Source organism: Tamandua tetradactyla, chromosome 4 (assembly GCF_023851605.1).
Source record: "Tamandua tetradactyla isolate mTamTet1 chromosome 4, mTamTet1.pri, whole genome shotgun sequence".
NCBI classification, from domain to species: domain Eukaryota; kingdom Metazoa; phylum Chordata; class Mammalia; order Pilosa; family Myrmecophagidae; genus Tamandua; species Tamandua tetradactyla.
The window spans coordinates 109,175,500-109,197,960 of NC_135330.1; the positions used below are offsets into that span (position 1 = coordinate 109,175,500).

The following is a 22,461-nucleotide window of genomic DNA, read 5'->3' on the forward strand; positions in this document are numbered from 1 at the left end:
AGAATATAAGATAAACATATAAAAATCAATGATATTTCTGTATCTGTGGTAGACTGAATTATGTACCTCAATTAAGATCTGCTTGCAATCTTAATAGACATTCCTGTGGGGTTGAACGCACTGTAAATAATGCCTGTTGAAGAAGTTATTTCTAATTAAAGTATGGCCCAATTACTGAGGGTGGGTCTTGATCTGGATGACTGCCTTATAAAGAGGAGCATGAAGTCGCAAAAGTGGAAAAAGGAGAAGACATCTTTAAGTGATGCGAAGCAGAGATAAAAGTCAAGGGACTTCAAGAATTGCTGGCAAGCCAGGACTAGAATGCTAAAAATTTGGGAGGAGACATGCCATATTCATGGTATGGAAGGCTCAATATAGTAGAGATGCTAATTCCCCCAAAATTCATCTATAGGTTTATCACAACCCACAATCAAAATCCCAGCAAGATTTTTTGGTCTATATATACTTAGAAAACATAGACAGAGCGGCTAAGGTACTAAAACAGCTAGAATAGTTTAGGAAAAAAATAAAATGCAAGAAATCACTCTACTCAACACTAATACACTGCAGTAATCAGTAATTGTGGTATTGGAAACCAACGCCTGGCTCTGATCCACTACAGCCGCCAAGGGGTTTCTCTGGCCAGCGTTGATTATATCACTCTACAAGCATGGGGAATATTTTTGCTAACCTCTTCAAGGACTTTTTTTTTGGCAAAAAAGAAATGCACATTCTCATGGTTGGCCTGGACACTGCAGGAAAGACTACTATTTTATACAAATTGAAACTTGATGAAACAGTAACTACTATTCCCACTGTAAATTTCAACATGGAAACCGTAGAATACAAAAACATCAGCTTCACTGTGTGGGACATGGATGGCCAGGAAAAGATTCAGCCTCTGTGGTACCACTATCTCCAGAACACACAAGGTTTGATCTTTGTGGTCAACAGCAATGACCCAGAGCACCTGCAAATAAGCACATGAGGATGTTGGCAGAAGATGAGCTCAGGATGCTGTCTTAACAGTGTTCACAAGCAGGTCTTCCCAATGCCATGAATGTTGCTAAAAGCAGATCCTCTGCACCACAGAAACTGGTACATTCAGGCCACTTGTGCCACCAGTGGGGATGAGCTTTAGGAAGGACTGGACTCATTGTCCAATGAGCTCCAAAACTAGAAGTGAACTGAGAACGTGTCCTCCTGTCTCTCCATCCTCTCTCTTACTTCCTTCTCTTTGCCCTCTGCTTTACTATCATGTAAGTGCCAGAAGGTGTTTCCACGGGATTTGGTCACAGTACATATTGTATCATGCTGTGAATGTGGCAGAGGCAGCCTGCAAACAGGTTTCTTAATTTAATGTAAATAGTTTTTATTATCGATGAGGCAGTTTCTGGTACTCTCATGCAATATTGTTCAGCTTTTATTATTGTAAAAGAAGGAAAATAAATTCACTGTTTAGTACTGGGTAAGGATTTCAGGAGCACTGGCACCTGGGCTTCCAGGGGTAACTGTATTAGAAGACCCGAGGGCACCTACTTTTGACTTTAGGTCTGTGTTGAGATTCATTTTGGTGGCTGGTCTTTAACCCAAAAACTCACTGCATTTTTTAAATAGTTAAAAATAAAAGATAAGGAGAACACTTGATTACACAGAAGGGAGAAATATGGCTAGTGTAGGTTTTGTAGTAACAACCTGAATACTAGTTCATCTGATCGTTTCATTCCCTTTGGGGACGAGAGACAAAAATAAAATCCACGATCAAATTCTGCATGGTCACAATAGAGATCCCTGTAATTACGCTTTGTCTTTGGATCACCCTGTATTTTGCAGTTTGTGCTTGTACTTGTGCTCACACAGTTACCTAGGAAACAAGCTTTGAGACTGAGGCATGGCATCAGGTGTCAGGCCCTAGACTTCCCCACTGTGCCCAGGCCACTGGTGTTGGGGCCATTCAAGGCCTCACAGGAGGGCCTGTGCTCTGGCCATGGGCATGACAACAGCCTCTGGCTCTCAGTTTAGAAGAAAGCGAGGAGCCACCAGCCTTTTATTTTGGTCAGGTGTGTGGTGTTTTTGTTTGAAACCACTTGCCAGAGCAGACAGCCTAGGTTTTTCCCAGCATTTACACAGAGCAGATCTCTTGGGGCCCTAGGGTCTCACCACCAGAAATACATGCAAGTTTGGAGAGTCATTTCATTCTAGAATGCACATCCTGTCTTGGAGCACCCCTGTCTGTATTCATGTAAAGGATGTAAAGGCTTTCACTCCTTCCTCCTGCCAGTCAGATTTGCCATAGGGAAAAGACGACCTCTATCCTTTTTTTCTTTTGTATTTTGATCAAACACTGAAGAAACCGGAGCTGTTCAACTTTATTTCAGGGGAAAACACCCTCAGAACTGGTATACAGGTGTTGTGGAATCTCTTACTGCTTTCAATACACAATCAATAATAAAAAAAAAAATTGTAGTATTGGTGAAGAGTGAGACAAGCAGACCTATGCAAAACAATAGAGAATCCAGAGATAGTTCCATAGAAGTATAGCCAACCGATTTTAAGCAAAAGTAGAAAAGCAATTTAAGGAAGGAAAGGTATTCTTTTCAATAATGGTGCCAAAGCAATTAGACATCTATAGATTCATCAAAAAAATGAACGTCAATATAAATCTCATGGCTTATAAAAAACTAACTCAATTGGATCACAAAGAACTTTCAAAACTCAATAGTTAGAACACAACCCTAATTAAAAATGCACGAAGAGTCTGACAAATACTTCACTAAGGAAGATGGAGAATAGCAACTAAGCACATCAAAAAATATTCAGTCATATTTGTTTTTAGGAAAATACAAATTAAAACCACAAAGAGATACCATAACATAAAAACAAGAATATTTAAAATTTAAAAACTGACCATATCAAGTATTGGCAAGGATGTGAAGCAATTAGAACTCGCCTAACCTGTTGGTAGGCAAGCAAAATGTTACTTCAAAAATTTAACATATCCCTGGCCCAGCCATTTGACTCCCAGGTATTTATCCAAGAGAAATGTGTGTAAACAACATGTACACAAATAATTACAGCAGCTTTCTTTGTAACAGCCAAATATGGAAATAACCCAGATGTCCATCAACAAGTATAGGATAAACAAATTATGGTATATCAATACAATGGAATATTACTCAGAAATGAAATGAACTATTCATACATGCAGAAGAATGATGGATCTCAATATAATTATGCAAAGTAAAATAAGCCAGACCAAATAAAACAAGGACATATTCTAATTCTATTTATATAAAATTTTAGTAAATGCAAACTAGGTAAGGAGGAATTACAAAGGGCTCAAGGAAACTATTTGGTATATTAGACATGTTCATTTTCCTGATGGTTCCATTATACATTTGTCAAAATGCATTAAAGTGTAATTATGTGTAGTTTATTTATGCCAATTATACTTCAGTGAAGTTTTAAAAAATAAATTTCTTGAACCCAATTTCTACTTAATTAGCTCTGAATTTCCTCCCTTTACAGAACAGTTCTTCATAGAGAGGTGTATAGTAGCTTCCTATTCCTTTCCTCTTATTGCCTTTAAAAAAAATCTTTTTTGCAGTAATTTCAAACTTACAGGACAGTTGCAAACATAATACAAAACCTATACAGAGAACTATAACAAACTTTCCTACTCAGATACCCAATCCACCAACTTTTAACATTTTTGCCACATTTGCCATCTTATTGCCTTTTGAACCCAATCCAATCAGAGCATCACACAGCTAAATTCAATAGTCAGTTCTCAATCCTCATCTTACTTGATTTATCAGCATCATTTCAAACAGTTAATTTACTTCTTGCTTTTAACACTTTCTTCATTAGTTCTCTAGACAGCCTACTTACTCCATTCTTCTAACTCACTGGCTTTTCCTCAGTCTACTTTGCTGGTCCCTCATCAACACTCCTCATTTAACTCTACAGGGCTCAGTCCTTTAAAATCTTACAATAGCTATATTCACTCCTCTGTTTTTAAAGACCATTTATACCGGTCTTTTAGAACCATCTGATCACTCCCTAAGTTTATATATCTAGCCTTGACCTCAACCCTGAAGTTGGCTGAATCCCTCACATCCTTCAAGTTTTTGTTTAAATCTCATGTTCTCAATGAGGTGTATCCTGACTACACTCTTTAATACAGCAACCTGCTTCTTCTTCTCCCTCACTCCCCAACCACTACCTGGCACTCCTGATCTTCCTTGACCTGTTGTTTTACTTTTTCATTTACCCAAAACATTTAACCACCTTATGTACCACTATCTAATTCCTTTTATTACATCTGATGCTGTTGTCTGTCTTCTTCCAAGAAATATAAGCTCCAAAATGGCAAAGGTCTTGACATTTATGAAATCACCCAAGAAAAAAAAAAGATATCAAAGTTCATTTGCTTAAAAATTAGTAGCAAAAAAGTATAAACACAGTGGTTATAAACTGGGGTTTTGAAATCAGAGCATCTGAGTTTAAATTTCAGCTTCAACACGTATTAGCTGTGTGAACTTAGGTGAGTTACTTAACCTATATAAACTTCAGCTTTCTCATCTGTAAAGAGACTCCCTCTTAAAATGGTTAAACATATTTAAAAAAAAAAAGTAAAGCAAAAAAAGGTAAAAAAAATCAGTCCTTAAAATTCTTTTCTTCTGCTTTTGCTTGCATAAACACTAACTTTTTCTTTTTTCTCTGCCAAATCCTTCTCAATCTTTTTTCTATACTTCCTCTATTAGACATAATGTTCTGTTCTTTGGTAATTTCCTGTATGTCCATGGCTTCAAACTATCACATCTATGCATATGACTTGCAAACAACTCTTAGCTTAATTTTAATCAATTTTCCAGTATTTGATATTTAGCTTTCTAAACATTTCAGTGGTACCCTTCAGGTACCACTAAACAGCAATCTATCATCCTTTACCCAGTCCTGCTTGTCATCCTGCATGTCCTGTGATAAACTATATATAACTGAGGTAATACTATGGTAACAACCTTAGTTCTCACTCAAATTACAATTCCAATGGAGGTCAGTGGGAGAGGCAGGGCAGAAGATGGGTAGTTCTACTTCACAAAATCACCCAAGGACCCAAGCTGATCCTAGCATTTAAATTCTGGAAATTCTAACACTGAAATGCCCCTTTCATGTATCCTCTCCTTTCACTTCCAGTGCCAGATTCAGGACCTTGTTACTTATAGTCGACAACAAATATATATTTCATTTCACAACCCACCCTGATTGATTAGTAGTGTTTTCCTTAAGTATTAAGTTGAGAAGGACTGTGACACTGGTCCCAGTTCTGTGGAGTGGCGTAGTATGCTTCTCTCATGGGACTGACAGGCACATATGACAGGTATCTGCTAACATATCAGCTTTCCTGGCTCCAAACTTCCCTTCTAGTCGTTTACACTGACAGCACATCTTCAGAAAGCATCAATTTGACCCTGTTTATTCTCTACTTAAAAATCCTTTGCCTGACTTCTTTCCGCTGGCCGTGGGACTTGGGAAGAGGGCCTGCTGAGGCTCCTGTGCTTGGAAGACCATGAGCGCGGTGGGCTTGGGCAGTAAGAACCGAGCACACGTGTCCCACCTCATTTCCTTCAGTGCGAGCCACCAGCTCCACAGCAAATCTCTGAGTAATGAAGAAAACTTGAACTGTTTGGGAAATGCAACAATCCAAATGGCCATGGGTTACTGTAACACCTGTTTTAAATTTAAATCTTTTTTTAAACCAAATTTGTAATATATCCTCAACATCATTCAGAGAATCTTTTATTTATAGATTAAAAATCACTTATTTTCAGCAAAATGTTCTGGTATAGAATTTATTTGAAAACCAAAAAGATATATCTTTGTTACTGTTTATTCCGTTATCACATAATGGATACCCATTGTTTTCTTGGTATACATAAATGGTAAAAATATTTATAAGACTTACAATAGGTGACTCATAAAAAATAAAATACAGGTGGTCACAAAGTCTGGAAACATACACAACGTATATTTTTTAATAGAGTGAACTCCCTTGATTGCTTCTCAGGTATGCTAAAGGTGCTAGTTTATTCAGTGAAAATGAGACACACAAATCAGCTAAGATAATGCATTGTAAACGTATACTTAAGGATTGATGGAAATGCTGCTTTACTGCACATTGTTCATTGTAATTTTGTACAACTTACTGAAGTTTGAATTGCTAGTGAGTAAAAATACACTGAACATAATATGTATTATCAGTAAACTATTATGTATTTGGTCTGTGTTTCCAGACTTTATGGCCATCTGAACAATTTTAATTCAAAAGACTGAAGAACAACCACTCATTTTAAACCCTTTAAAAGTCAATATGATCCTTACGCTTGCTGGTATAGTTTATTGAGATTGTGAAAAAAAAAAAAAAAGTCAATATGGAAAGGATATATTATTCTGTGTAAAGCATCTTCTATATGTACTTTTTCCTAATTGATCCCATTAAACTTTCTGCATCTAAAAAAAAATCCTTTGCCCAGAAATAAGATCCAAACTCTTTAATATTCCTCCAGATTTTGCCCCAATCAATCTATCTTTCTATTGTAGCTCACCTTTAATCCCATCTCCCTCACACATCACGCTTACTCTATTCACACCAAACTGATTTCCCCAAGAAAGGATAAAGAGAAAAAAAAACCTTTTAATGTGATTATGAATTACTGGCAGCAAGCGTCATGAGGCTGGGTATATATTTCAAAATGAAAGCTAACTTCATAAAATACCAATACTTAAAGTGTGCGTGCAGGGGAATGCAATCAAATTGAGATAGTAAACTCATCTCACCTTCCCATTTTTCTCACCTAATAATTTCAAAACTACCTGTATATCGCTTAAACTAACTATCCATTCCCTCACCCCACATAATTCATTCCCAAAAGAAATTTGATACCTGGGCTATAACAACAAACAGGCTCTGTTAATTCTAAGAAGTAGCTGGAAAGAACATTTTAAAATACAAGGATGAGGAAAGGGAAGAAAATACATAATGTCTATTTCATTTTAACTCCCAAATACTCAATTAAAATGAAATTATAATATCATGTTATGGGTTAATATGAAGGACAGAAAAACAGCTCCCTAAAAGAAAAGTTTTCTGTTTAGAAAATTACTTTCTGATATGCAACTCTATGGAAAGAAAAATCAATGGAACTTCATACTTCTATTTTTATAGTAATATTCAATTGTATCATAAAGTTTCATGGTTGGATTGTTAATCCACTAATAGCTGCTGAACTGACCTATTTACATCTATCCTCCCTCAACTCCTCTTACAGTATTAATATAAATTACCAAATCAATGTTATATGACAGGTTCACTTCCAGGAAACAAAAAGATCAGTGCAGTCTATTACCTAACACTAACTATACAGGAAAATATTAGAACTTTCAGATGCAGAAATCACTGGAAAAAATTTGGGGTTAGATAGTGGGTGGGGAGAGCAATGAACACTAGGAAAAAGGGAATCCCCAAGTATAAAGTTCTTTATAGAAGACAGAAATATTAAAATAGATCAAAAGTATCCATTAAGTTCCTTAAAAATTCAATCTTCTAAAAAATTATAAAGGTCCCAAAGCATATTTGTTTTCATTTTTTAAAGTATAAGATGTTTTAGACTTACCATACTACATAAATATTTCTGAAAGAACAAGTTATTTGAACTTTGTTCCAAAATAGCAGTTAAAATGCTTATTTAGAGAAGTTATTTTTTTGCCATGAAAGATACACAATCTAAATAACATAATTATAGTAATTCTTAGAAAGTTTTAAAGACAGGCATAAAAATTTCCATTAATTAACGAATAAGCAAGTTAAAATTTCCAAACTAAAATTAAAAGGAATTCCAGACTTTTGGAAAGTTGTACTCACTGGTTACATAATTTTCTTCCATTCTTACAATATCCTTGTTAAATATGAATCACAATTCCATAAGCATATTTACTCACTATTCTTCTATCTAGGTTCTCAGGCCAGAGAAATGCTTTCTAGCCGAGATAGAGTCCTAGAAAAAGGCTTCTGAAAGAAGCTATCTCTGTGCCATGTGCTCCTTGTGAATGTTTTGCACTGCTGTCTTGTCCACTGTGTTGACACTATGCTTTGTCTTAACTGCATTATTTATGAATTCCTTGACTTCTGACTTGTCCTATTCTATTCTTTTCAGTATTTCCCCCCTTTTTTTTTGTTAATGTGGATGCAGCTATACCACTTTCATAAAATAAGTCAGACTTCTGATACATAAAGATGGCAGTGCTCCAGGGTCCTCTTTCCCCACAAATTCTGAACTAGCAAAAACTGGCTAAGCCATCTTCCTGAAAACTGGGGAAAAGTTAAAGAGTCGTAGTAACTAGATGGGTGCCAATCAAGAAAATGCAAGTTTGAAAGAGGTGGGATAGCTTGCTGGCATCCTCTGTAACCCCCCGCCCTCTTTTGGAGGGAGGAGAGTAGTAACCCCTATGCACATATGATGTAGCTATTTGCCTGTGGAAATCTATCCAGTGGCAGCCTGAAAGACTGAACCAGGAAAACTCATCTCTAGCTTACCCTGCCAGACCATGGCTAGCAGAAAGCAGCAGCTTGCTGACACATAGTGTTCAAAACAATTAAATCAAAAAGGCCTGGGGCAAAAGATTAAAGGTTTCAAGACATACAACAGCACCTGAGAGTGGGAGAGGTGGGGTCTATTTCACTGGGAGTAAGAGCATATTCACATTTATGTAAATAAGGGAAGTCCTAGGGCCAAGAGCAACCACAAGCTCATAAAAAAAAGCACAAGCTCAGAAAAGACTGGACCTACTACTTCCATTTTGCCTTGGGCTGAACTTATTGATAGGGGGCCAAACTGAAGAAGATCAACTCCCAACAAAGAGCCAATTTGCAAAGATCAGGAAAAGTATTTTTTGCATTAGTTGGTTTGTTTGGCTAGTTTGTGGCATTCAAGGATATCTATCATATCACTGGGTTACAACCTGAGAAACAGACAGCTCAGAGACTAAATCCCAGCACTAACACTTAAAATATTAAAATGTACAATGTGTAATAAAAGATAAAAAGACAAACAAACAAGTAATGATAACCCATCCAAAAGAATAAGACAGAATTCAAAAAAGATTAGTAAAGCCCAGACTTTGGATATACTGGACAAGATTTTTTAACTTTCTTTTCACTGTATAGTATAACATATATACAAAGCACAGAAATAAAAAGGCAATAGTTTTCAAAGTACTCATCAACAAGTAGTTACAGGACAGGTCCCAGAGTTTGTCATGGGATACCATATAATTCTCTCATATTTTTCCTTCTAGGTGCTCCATCATCACAATTGACTTTTTTTCCTTTGTTTTGTGAAAAATAACATACATACAAAAAACTATAAATTTCAAAGCAAAGCACAATTAGTTGTAGAACAGATTTCAGAGTTTGACGTGAGTTACAATTTCACAATTTTAAGTTCTTACTTCTAGCTGCTCTAAAATACTGGAGACTAAAAGAGATATCAATTTAATGATTCAGCATTCATATTCATTTGTTAAATCTTATCTTCTCTGTATAATTCTACGATCACCTTTGATCTTTCCATCCCTCTCTTTAGGGGTGTTTGGGCTATGGCAATTCTAAATTTTTGATGTTGGAAGTGTATGTCACTAATATGGGGTAGGGAGATGGAACTGTCTGATGTTCTGGAGAGGCTGGGCTAGGTTTCAGGCCTTATCTGGACCAGGGACCCATCTGGAGGTTGTAGTTTCTGGAAAGTTACTCTAGTGCCTGGAACCCTTGTGGAATCTTATATATCGCCCTAGGTATTCTTTAGGATTGGCTGGAATGGTCTTGGTTGGAGGTTGGCAGGTTATGATCAGTAGCAAGGTCCAACTGAAGCTTGCATGAGAACAACCTCCAAAGCAACCACTCAATTCTGTTTGGATTCTCTCTGCCACTGATACTTTATTGGTTACCATTCTTTTCCCCCTTTTGGTCAGGATGGAATTGTTGGTCCTAAGGTGCCAGGTCTGGATTCATCCCTTGGAGTCATCTCCCACATAAGGGAGAGTATTCTCTGCCTGGATGTCATGTCCCACGTAGCCGGGAGGGCAATGATTTCACTTACAGAGTTGGACTTAGAGAGAGCAAGGCCACATCTGAGCAACAAAAGAGGTCCTCCATAAGAAAATCTTAGGCATGCCTATAGGTAATCTAAGCTTCTCCGGTACCCACATAAGCTTCACAAGAGTAAGCCTCCTGATCGAGGGCATGGCCTACTGATTTAGGGGTCCCTAAAGTTTGACACAGTATCAGGGGATTCCCTGATGGGAAAGTTTAATAGTTCCATATTTTTCTCCCATCCCTCAGAGGACTCTGGACAAGATTTTTTGATAAATCATTTTCAGTATGTTCAAGGGGATAAAGGAGAACACAAAGAAAGAACTGAAGGATATCAGAAAAACAATGAATAAACACAAGAATCCCAATAAAGAGAAAGGAATTTTAAAAAGGAACCAAACAGAAATACCAGAGTTGAAGGCCACAACAACGAAATTTAAAAGTCCCCTAAAGGACCTGAATAGCAGATTGGAGCTGGCAGAAAAAAATCAGAAAACATGAAGGCAAGTCAAGTGAAATGATGCCATCTGAGAAACAGATGAAAAAAAAAGAAAAAAAAAGTGAACAGAGCATAAGAGACCTGTGGGACACTATTAAGCATAAAATATACTCATTGTGGAAGACCCAGAAGGAGAAGGAAGGATGGACGAGAAGGAATATTCAAAGAAACAACAGAAAATCCAAACGTAATGAAAAATATGGACATATACAATTAAGAAACCCCAAAGAGGATAAAATCAAAGAGAATCACACCCAGATATTTAACAGTCAAACTGCTGGATATCAAGGACACCAGGAGAGTTCTGAAAGCTGCCAAGAGAAAAGCAATGGGCTATGGTATGATGGAACCCTAAATCAATGGCTAATTTCTCATTAAAAATCATGGAAGCAAGAAGGCAGAGGGAAAAATATGTAAAGTACTGAAAGAAAACAACTGCCAACCAAAAAATTTGTATCCAATGAATCTCACTTCCCCCAAAACTGGGGAGAGGTTCACAGATGAACTAAAGCTGAGGGAGTATGTCAACATTAGACCTGCCCTACAAGCAATGCTACAGGGGTGTGATGGCAAGGTTCTGGTGTCAACTTGGCCAAGTGATTAGGCAAGTTGTCTAGCCAGGGAAGCACTGGCCTGACCATTCCTGCAAGGATATTCCATGGCTGGTTGATAAATGGGAACACTACTGTATTAAATCATAAGTCAGTTGAGTGCATCTGTGACTAATTACATCCACGATTAACTAAGGCACTTCACCCACCAAGGTAATAATTCAATCAGCTGAAGACTCTTAAGGAAGAAGAGGGAGTCTTTCACGGCTTCTACAGCCAGCAGCATCTCCTGTGGAGATTGTTTCTCTAGAGAATTTGACTAATGCAGCTTGGTACTGTGAGTGGTTACTGAGGAATACAATCTCAAAAATGTTTTTTACAATTGGTTTTCTACTCCGATTAAACACAAAGGCACTAATGACTATGTTTCCAATAACCAAGGTAGCACTGACAGTCCATGGGGGTGAGGTGGCAAGAGAGATATGCAAAATATCACCATTAGATTCTTCTAATTGTATACTTATACAAGGCAAGGCTCTGGGTAAGAGTGTTTTTGACACTTTTACAGAGTTTTGTGGAATTAAGAGGTATAGTGATGTTGGCTGGTTGTTGTCAGATACACTAGAGACAGTGATGAAGGAAAGGGATGGGCTGAAGGCTTCAAATATGCAACTAGAGCGCCATACAAACAATGCAAAAGTTTCCATGTTTGCCCTAAAAGAAATCTTATTTCCTGCGGTTGCAGACTTGCAATCTCTGAAAATGAGACACAGAGTCTCACTGTGTGTGTAGCAGATTTACAATATAAACTCAAATCTCAACCTTGCAAGGTATCTGCTGTAAAGTAAGGGCTCTGATGGAAAAGAATGGGATTTTAAAACATGGGATGGGGATATATGACTGGATAATGATGGCGATGGGGGAATGGAATCCCTGGAATCTGCTGAGACTTTGCTAGATAGACCTGTCTGTGAAGGAATGCCTTGAAGAAACAGCTTCCCAGTCTGCCCAGAAGAGTCTGCCATTCAAACTCCACCTAACCTAACAAGTTTAACCCATTAGTGTCTGCTAACCCTGTAACAACATCCCCTGGGGAAACAGCCCTCACTCTTCTGTTGGGAATGACTAATCCTGTTTCACCAGATAAAACTGCAATGGAATGCCCTGAGATAATTGGTTTGAAAGACACTTCTATTTCTTTTCATGGCCCAGCCCCACCACACCTCTTTTCTTCAAGACCTATAACAAGATTAAAGTTCCAATGAGCCCCAAAAGGTGAGGTACAAAATGTGACTCACGAGGAGTAAGTTACACTCTGAAAGAACTGCATGAGTTTCCAATCTACAGAGGCAGGGGGGATATGCGTAAGAATGGATATTAAGGCTGTGGGATAATAGTGGAAGGAATATAAAGTTGGATCAAGCTGAATTTATTGATATGGGCCCACTAAGCATAGATTCTGCATTCAATATTGTAATTTGAAGGGTTAGAAAGGGCATTAACAGTTAGTTTGGATGGTTGGCCAAAACATGGATCAAAAGGTGGCCAACATTACCTGAGGTCAAAATGCCAGAACTGCCCTGGTATAATGTATATGAGGGGAACCAGAGGTTTAACAAAACTAGAATGTTAAAGTGGGTTTATCAAAAAATACAGAGATAAACAAATAAATAAAATAAAGTGCATTTACCATGGAAGACTTGTTCACATACCCCAGGAATGTCCGGAGGACACATCTTTCACCAGAACCTTGAGAAATAAATTCATGAGACTAGCCCCATCATCCCTGAAGAGTTCTGTAGTTGTCCTTCTCTGTAGGTCAAATATTACTGTGAAAATTGGTATCACTGAGATGGAATCTTTAAACACAACAGGGATAATTCAATCCTGAGTTGGCAGAAGCCATGTGGCAACAGTTATTCAACACAGACAAGGTGGGCATGGCCACTAATGGACACCAGACTCAAAGCAGCAGTCTAAATAATCTGACTCACAGAGACTTGTGGCATTGGCTAGTAGGTTATGGGGTACCTAGAACTAAAACAGACGGGCAGTCTACTACATTCTTGTTTGAGCTATATAAGCAGAAGAATTCTAGGTCAAGTTAACAAAAGTCTAACTTGAATTACAAAAACAGAAAGTCATAGCCCCTGCACCCCTTGAATGATGGGAGGGCTGGGTATCCTCGGGGAAGGACACTTTTACACTGTCCAAAATTTACACTTAACCTTCTTCCTAGCCTTCCCCTAGAACACCTACGGCCTTTCCAGGATGACTGTGCACTGGGGAAAAGTAAATGATCAGATATTTTTGGGACTATTAGACCCTGGCTCAGAAGTGACACTAATTACAGGAGTCCCAAAACATCACTCTGGTCCACCAGTCAGAGTAGGGACTTATGAGGTCAGGGTATCAATGGAGTTTTTAGCTCAGGTCCACCTCACAATGGGTCCAGTGCATCCCGGACCCATTCTGTGGTCACTTCCCCAGTTCCAGAATGCATAATTGGAGTCGACATATTCAGCAACTGGCAGAATCCCCATACTCATTCTCTGACTCATAGAATGAGGCTATTTTGGTAGGAATAGGCTAGTGGAAGCCACTGGAACTGTCCCTACCTAGCAAAACAGTGAATGAGAAGCAATACTAGATTCCTAGGGACTGCAGAGATTAGTGCCACTCTTACAGACTTGAAGGATGCTGGGGTGATGATTCCCACCAATCCCATTCAACCCTCCTGTATGGCCTGTGCAGAAAAACATATGGGTCTTGGAGGATGACAGTGGGTTATTATAAACTTAAACAGGTGATGATTCCAATTGCAGCTGCAGTTCCAGACATGGTATCATTGCTTGAGCAACTCAACACATTGCCTGGTACCTGTCAAAGAGCTATTGATCTGACAAATGTTTCTTTTTTCTCAGTACCTGTCAGGACCAGGAGAAAGAGTCTGCATTCAGCTGACAAGGCCAGCAGTATAACTCCACTGGTCGGCCTCAGGGGTATATCAACTCTCCAGCCCTATGTCACAATCTTGTCCACAGGGACCTCGATCATTTCTTCCTCCCACAAGACAGCACACCAGTCCATTATATTGATGGTATTGTGTCGATTCGACCTAGTGAGCAAGAAGTAGCAACTACTCTAGACTTACTGGTAAGGCATTTGCATGTCAGGAGATGGGAAACAACTCCAACAAAAATACAAGGGCCTTCCACCTCAGTGAAATTTCTAGGTGTCCAGTGGTGCAGGGCATGTCAGCTAGTCCCTCTAAGGTGAAGGATAAGGGGCTGCATCTGGTCCCTCCTATGACCAAAAAAGGAACACAACAACTAGTTGGCCTCTTTGGATTTTGGAGAAAACGCAGTGCTACTCAGGCCCATTTACCAAGTGACCACAAAAGCTGCTAGTTTTGAGTGGGAACTGGAACAAGAGGAGGCTCTGCAACAAGCGCAAGCTGCTGTGCAAGCTTCTCTGCCATTGGGTCATATGATCCTGCAGATACAATGGTGCTAGAAGTGTAAGGGGCAAATTAAAATGCTGTCTGGACTCTCTGGCAGGCCCCTAAAGGAGAATTACAACACAGACCCTTAGGATTTTGGAGTAAAGCCTTATCATTCACTGCAGTTTTTCAGCTTTTAGCTTGCTACTGGGCATTAGCAGAGATGGAACATTTAACTATAGGCTACCCACGTTACCATGAGACCTGAGTTGCCTATCATGAGCTGAGTGTCGTCCGACCCACCAAGCCATAAAGATGGGTGTGTACAGCAGCACTCCAACATAAAATGGAAATGGTATATAAGAGATAGGACTTAAGCAGGTCCTGAAGGCACAGTTTTGAAGGCACAAGTTACATGAGGAAGTGGCCCAAATGTCCACAGCCCCCACATCTGACACATTACCTTCTGCTTCCCAGACCAGAGCTATGGCCTCTTGGGGAGTTCCTTACAGACAGCTGACGGTGGAAGAGAAAATGGGCCTGTTACAGATGGTTCTGCATGATAAGTAGGAACCACCAGAAGTGGGGAGCTATAGCACTACAACCTCTTTCTGGGAAGTCCTTGAAGGACAGTGGTGGGAGGAAATCCTCCCAGTGGGTGTAACTTCGAGCAATGCACCTAGGTTTTTTTTTGGCTTGGAAGGAGAACTGGCCAGAGGTATGTTTGTATACTGACTCATGGGCTATTGCTAATGGTTTGTCTGGATGGTTAGGGACTTGGAAAGAGCATGATTGGAAAACTGGTGACAAGGAAGTCTGGGGAAGAGATATGTAGATAGACCTTTCTGAGTGGGCAAGGAACTTGAAGATATTTGTGTCCCATGTGAATGATCAGCAGAGGTTGACCTCAGCAGAGGAAGGTTTATATAATCAAGTGGATAATTCGACCTGTCCTGTAGATACAAGTCATCCTCTTTCCTTAGCTACCTCTGCCATTGCCCAATGGGATCATGAACAAAGTGGGCATGGTGGTGGGATGGAGATCATGCATGAGCTCAGCAACATGGACTTCCACTCACCAAGGCTGACCTGACTATGTGTGACAATGCCCAATCTGTCAGCAGCAGAGACCCACTCAGTCCCTAATATGACACCATCCCCCGAAGTGATCAGTCTGCTACCTGGTAGCAGTCTGATTACACTGGAGCACTTCCATCATGGAAGGGGCAGTAATTTGTTCTAATTGGAACAGATACATACTCTGGATATAGGTCTGCCTTCCCTGCAAATAACACTTCCATAAAAACTACCATCTGTGGACTTACGGAATGCCTTATCCACTGTCATGGTATTCCACACAGCACTGCTTCTGATCAAGGAACCCACCTCACAGCAAATGACGTGTGGGAATGGGCACATGCTCATGGAATTCGGTGGCCTTACCAACATCCAGAGGTAAAATGGCCTTCTGAAAATCCAATTACACTGCTAACTAGGTGGCAATACTTTGCAGGGCTAGGGCAATGTTCTCCAGGAGGCTGCATATACTCTGAATCAGCATCCATTGTGTGGTGTTGTTTCTTCCATAGTCAGGATTCATGGGTCCAGGAATTAAGGGGTGGAAATGTGGTGGCACCACTCACTATTTCCCTTAGTGATTTACTAGGAAACTTATTACTTCCTGTCCCTGAAACCCAAGCTCTACTGGTCTATATGTCTTAGTTCCAAAAGAAGGAGTGCTCCTACCAGGAACACAACAATGATTCCACTGAAGTAGAAGTTAAGACTGCCAACTGACCACTTTGGGCTTCTCATGCCACTGAATCAACAGGCACGAAAGGAGATTACTGCTCTCTCTGATGGACTATCAAGGGGAAATAAGACTGTAACTACACAATGGAACTGAAGAAGAGTTTTCCTGGAATACAGAAGATCCCCTAGGGTGTCACTTAATATAAAATACCCTGTGATTAAAGTCAATGGAAAACTGCAACAAGCCAATACAGGCAGGCCTAACAATGGCCCAGAAACATCAGCAATGAAGGTTTGGATCACCCCACCAGGAAAAGAACCACAGCCAACTGAAGTGCTCGTGAAGGATAAAGGGAACAAGGAATGGGTAGCAGAAGAAAGTAATGATAAATATGAATTATGATCCAAGACCATAAAACAAGGTTGTTTTGTTCCTCACAAAAACAAGGAACGTTACTGCATGAATATTTACTCCCTGTCTTGTTATGAGTATGCTTATATTTGTACATAAGCAAATATCTTGTTTTCCTCTTAAATACGAACACAAGTTCATGTTATAGTATTTAAGTCAAAATTTATGAAGTTTAAGAGTAAATTACCTAGGGGAATTCTGGGAAGATGGCCAAATAGGGTAATAGAGTTCAGTCCTGATTCAAGGAAAAGTTAGAGAAGGGACAGGAGGGTGACTGAGAGCGATTCAAGAGTACAACTGACCTGAGAGTCTTCTGCACCACAGAGGGCAGCCATGGTTGTAAAAGCTGATGAACGAGAGGTGGAGAGCTGGAGCCCACAGGAGTGATGGATGGGGAGACGGGGACTAAAAAGTAAGCCACACTGCGTTCCTTGAATGCACTATCCTCATCAGCACAGCCTTGGGACCCGTGACTTACCCCACACCCCATGCACATGAACTCTGTCACCCACCCCCACTCCCTGTACTCCAAGCACCCCCTCCCCACCAACCCCCAGTATGCGTACCTGCCCCCCACCCCACCCCAAATGCAGCCCAACCCACCTTTCCTGCACCCCACCAGAGCATTACCTCCTTCTCCCTGCTCCCTGCAGACCGTCACCAGTGCGTAACGGCTGCAGAAGCTTGCCCCGACAACCAGGCTACACCAGCCCCTGCCCATAGAGTCGCACAGCCTCACCTCATCCCACCCCAAGTTCCGTGCATCAGTTTACAGGAGTCCTAGTCTTAAACCCACACATGCGCACAACCCCTAATCACATCCTTCAGCTCTGGGAACACCAGTTTACAGCACCCCTAGACCCACACATGCAAACGGCCCTCAGTCATGCTACCCAGCTCTGAGAAAGTACTGACCTGCGCAGCTGGGACACATCCGCCCCCAGCCCACGAAGGCATAACCGACCCACTGCCGTTGCTCTGTGCATGTGTACAAAGGTCCCCGTGCCCTAAACCAGTGCACACCAGGTTTATGCCCCACAGACCTGTGCACCCACAAACCTATATCCTCCCTGGCCACTGGGTGCCCACATTAAAAAACACCAGCGTAATATCCCCAACCTGTGCCTATACGCACCACTGCACTGTTGTGCCCCGCCCCATACCTTGCATCCTGCTACACATCCAACGCATAAACACAAGTCTATAGACTACGGAAGGAAATCAACTCTCAAAGTAAATCTATCAAGATTTTTACATGCAATGAAAACAGAAGATCACTAAGCATATCACAATGCAGACAGATATAGCCCAGCCAAACAACCAAATTAAAACACGAGAGGAAACATAGACATTGGAACGACTAATCAAAGATGTTTGTATAATGCTACTTAATAAAATAAGTGGGATGGCAAATGACATAAAGCATATCAAGAAGACAGTAGAAGAGCACAAAAAGGAATTTGAAAGAATAAACAGAAAAACAGCAGATAACACAGAGATTAAAGATTCTGTTAACCAAATAAAAAACATACTAGATGGGAGGTGCCAAGATAGTGGCTTAGCAAGGTGTGGGATTTAGTTCATCCTCCAGAACAACCACAAAATAACCAGGAACAGTACATAACAACTGCTGGGGCCACGTCAGTCACTGGACACACAGCGCAACCTGGTCTGGACCAGCTGGACAGGCTGCAAGCCCCACAGAACTATGGGTTCCCCAAGCTGTGGTGGCTGGCACCCATCCCTCAGAGGCTGCTTCGCAGCAGGGGCTGAGTGCAACTAAGCTTCAAGTGTGGAATTAATTCAAAAATTCTGACTACTAAAAACAGGCCCCCAGCACAGGTGAAACTGGTCAAAGCAGAGGTTGCTGATATTTGCCACGTTGCCAAGGGGGCAGGGCTGACAGTAAAAGAAAAAAGAAACGGGGTTTTGTGGCTGTGTTTCTACAAAGGCTTGACTGCCTTTGGATACAGTGGCAGGGCTTCTCAGGCTGCAACTGCCCCAGGCATAGGCAGAAACAAGCTTGTTTGAGAGCTTGTCTGGAGCCTGTGCCTTCCCCAGATGAGGGGTGAGGCCCAACTCAGGTGGAATCCCTCCCTCAAGGAATTCAGACCTCAGGGCTTGGAAATTTGAAGCCATTAAAGCCAGCCTACAACCAACCTCTTCTCTGTCTCCAAGACACCCCCAGCTGGGAGAGTCTGCCAAAGTTAAAGGTACCGTATCATCTTATGCTGGTGGGACCTGTAGGCAGACAAGTGCCACATACTGGGCAGGGTAAGAAAAACAGAGTCCAGAGACTTCATAAAAAAGTCTTTCAATGTGCTGGGTCTCACTCTCATGGAAAACTGATGCAGGTGACTCTTTCCTCCCAACAGGAGGCCAGTTTGATCTGGGAAAATCTGGATGGGATCTATAATACCTAAGGGTGGGGGGAAAAGGCACCATTCAGGCAGGGCAAGAAATAAGAAAACTAGAACTGAAAAATTCTGCTCTGTTCAACAAAACCTAAGCTAGTGGTCCAGATTAAGCTGAACTGAATGTCAAAGAACAATTCATCCAGCAAGAAAATCCTAGGTAAAAGATGTGAAAACAATCTCCAGAATAAACTAATTAAGGTAATTAAATGCCTAGACGACAGTAAAAAACAACAAATCACACTAGGAAAATTGAAGATATGGCCCAGTCAAAGGAACAAACAAACAATTCAAATGAGATACAGGAGTTGAAACAATTAATTCAGAATGTTTGAACAGACATTAACTGTCCACTTGGAAGAACTAGAGAAAGAACAGCAAACTAACCCCAAAGTAAGCAAAAGGAAAGAAATAATGAAGATTAGAGCAGAAATAAATGAAATTGAGAATATGAAAACAATTGAGAAAATAAAAAAAAACAGAAGTTGGTTCTATGAGAAAATCAATGAGAAAATCTTAGCAAGATTGACAAAAAGAAGAGGGAGGATGCAAATAAATAAGATCAGAAATGAAAGAGGAGACATAACCACTGACCCCACAGAAATAAAGGAAGTAATGATAGGATACTATGAACAACTTTATCCTAATAAACTCGACAATGCAGATGAAATGGACAACTTCCTAGAAAGGCATAAACAATCAACATTGACTTGAGAAGAAAAAGATGACCTCAACAAACCAATAACAAGTAAAGAAACTGAATCAGTCATTAAGAAGCGCCCCCAAAAGAAAAGTCCAGGACCAGATGGCTTCACATGTGAATTCTACCAAGCATTCAAGAAAGAATTAGTACCAATCCTGCTCAAACTCTTCAAAAAAACTGAAGAGGAAGGAGAGCTACCAAACTCATTCTACGAAGCCAACATCACCCTCATACCAAAGCAAGAAAGATATTACAAAAAAAGAAAACTACAGACACCAATCTCTGTAATGAATATAGGGCAAAAAACCTCAACAAAATTCTAGCAAATCAAATCCAGCAACACATTAAAAGAATTATACACCATGACCAAGCAGGATTCATCCCAGGTATGCAAGGATGGTTCAACATAAGAAAATCAATTAATGTAATACACCATATCAACAAATCAAAGCAGAAAACCACATGATCATCTTGATTGATGCAGAAAAGGCATTTGACAGAATTCAACATCCTTTTCTGTTGAAAACACTTCAAAAAATAGGAATAGAAGGGAACTTCCTCAAATGATAAAGAGAATATATGAAAAACCCACAGCTAACATCATCCTCAATGGGGAAAAACTGAAAACTTCCCCCGTAAAATGAGGAACAAGACAAGGATGTCCACTATCACCACTGTTATTCAACACTGTGCTGTAAGTTCTAGACGGAGCAATTTTAGACAAGAAAAAGAAATACAAGGCATCGAAATTGGAAAGGAAAAAGTAAAACTCTCACTGTTTGCAGATGATATGATACTATATGTTGAAAACTTCAAAAAACCCACAGCAAAACTAGTAGAGCTAATAAATGAGTACAGGAAAGTGGCAGGTTACAAGATCAACACTCAAAAATCTGTAGTGTTTCTATACACTAGTAATGAACAATCTGAGGGGGAATTCAAGAAAAAAATTCCATGCACAACTGCAACCAAAAGAATAAAATATTTAGGAATAAATTTAACTAAAGAGACAAAAGATCTATACAGAGAAAACTATAAGAAATTGTTAAAAGAAATCACAGAAGACCTAAATAGATGGAAGGGCATACCGTGTTCATGGACTGGAAGACTAAATATACTTAAGATGTCAATTCTACCTAAATTGATTTACAGATTCAAAGAAATACCAATTAAAATTCCAAAAACTTACTTTTCAAAAATAGAGGAAACAATAACCAAATTTATCTAGAATGGCAGGGTGCCCTGAATAGCTAAAAGTATCCAGAGAAAGAAAAATGAAGTCGGAGGTCTCGTGCTACCTGACTTTAAGGCGTATTATGAAGCTACAGTGGTCAAAACAGCATGGTACTGGCATAAAGATAGATATGTTGACCAATGGAATTGAATAGAGTGTTCAGATACAGACCCTCTCATCTATGGACAAATGATCTTTGATAAGGCAGTCAAGCCAACTCACCTGGGACAGAACAGTCTCTTCAATAAATGGTGCCTAGAGAACAGCATATCCACATGCAAAATAATGAGAGACGATCCATATCTCACACCCTGTACAGAAATCAACTCAAAATGGATCAAAGACCTAAACATTAGATCTAAGACCATAAAACTGTTAGATGAAAATGTAGGGAAATATCTTATAAATCTTATAATAGGAGGCGGTTTCATAGACCTGACACCCAAAGCACAAGCATTGAATAAATAAATAAATAAATGGGAACTCCTCAAAATTAAACACTTCTGGGCATCAAAGAACTTTGTCAAGAAAGTAAAAAGACAGCCTACACAATGGGGACACAATATTTGGAAATGATATATCAGATAAAGGTCTAGTATCCAGAATTTATAAAGAGATTGTTCAACTCAACAACAAAAAGACAACCCAATTACAAAATGGGCAAAAAAGACTTGAACAGACACTTCTCAGAAGAGGAAACAGAAATGGCCAAAAGGCACATGAAAACATGCTCAACTCCCCAGCTATTAGAGAAATGCAAATCAAAACCATAATGAGATATCATCTCACACCCACCAGAATGGCCATTATCAATAAAACAGAAAATGATAAGTGCTAGAGAGGATGTGGAGAAAGAGGCACACTTATCCACTGTTGGTGGGAATGTCAAATTGTACAACTGCAGTGGAAGGCAGTTTAGCAGTTCCTCAAAAAGCTAAATTTAGAACTGCCATATGACCCGGCAACACCACTGATAGGTATCTACTCAGAGGACATGAGGGCAAGGACACAAATGGTCATTAGCACACCAATGTTTATAGCAGCATTATTTACAATTGCCAAGAGATAGAAACAGCCAAAATGTCCATCAACAGACAAGTGGCTAAACAAACTGTGGTATATACATACGATGGAATATTATGGAGCTGTAAGACAGAATAAAGTTACAAAGTATGTAACAATATGGATGGACCTTAAGGACATTATGCTGAGTGAAATTAGCCAGAAACAAAAGGACAAATATTATACTGTCTCACTGATATGAACTGACATTAGTGAATAAACTTGGACAATTTCATTTGTAA

The 22,461-nt window shown here is 39.8% G+C and overlaps 1 protein-coding gene and 1 pseudogene across 5 annotated transcripts in view; one reads left to right on the forward strand and one right to left on the reverse strand.

Annotated features, from left to right (window-relative positions):
* The window catches only part of FNDC3A (fibronectin type III domain containing 3A), a 254,767-nt gene that overhangs the window by 197,056 nt on the left and 35,250 nt on the right, over positions 1-22,461 (reverse strand). The window lies entirely within an intron of this gene.
* Positions 671-1,180, forward strand: LOC143681304 (ADP-ribosylation factor 1 pseudogene; annotated as a pseudogene).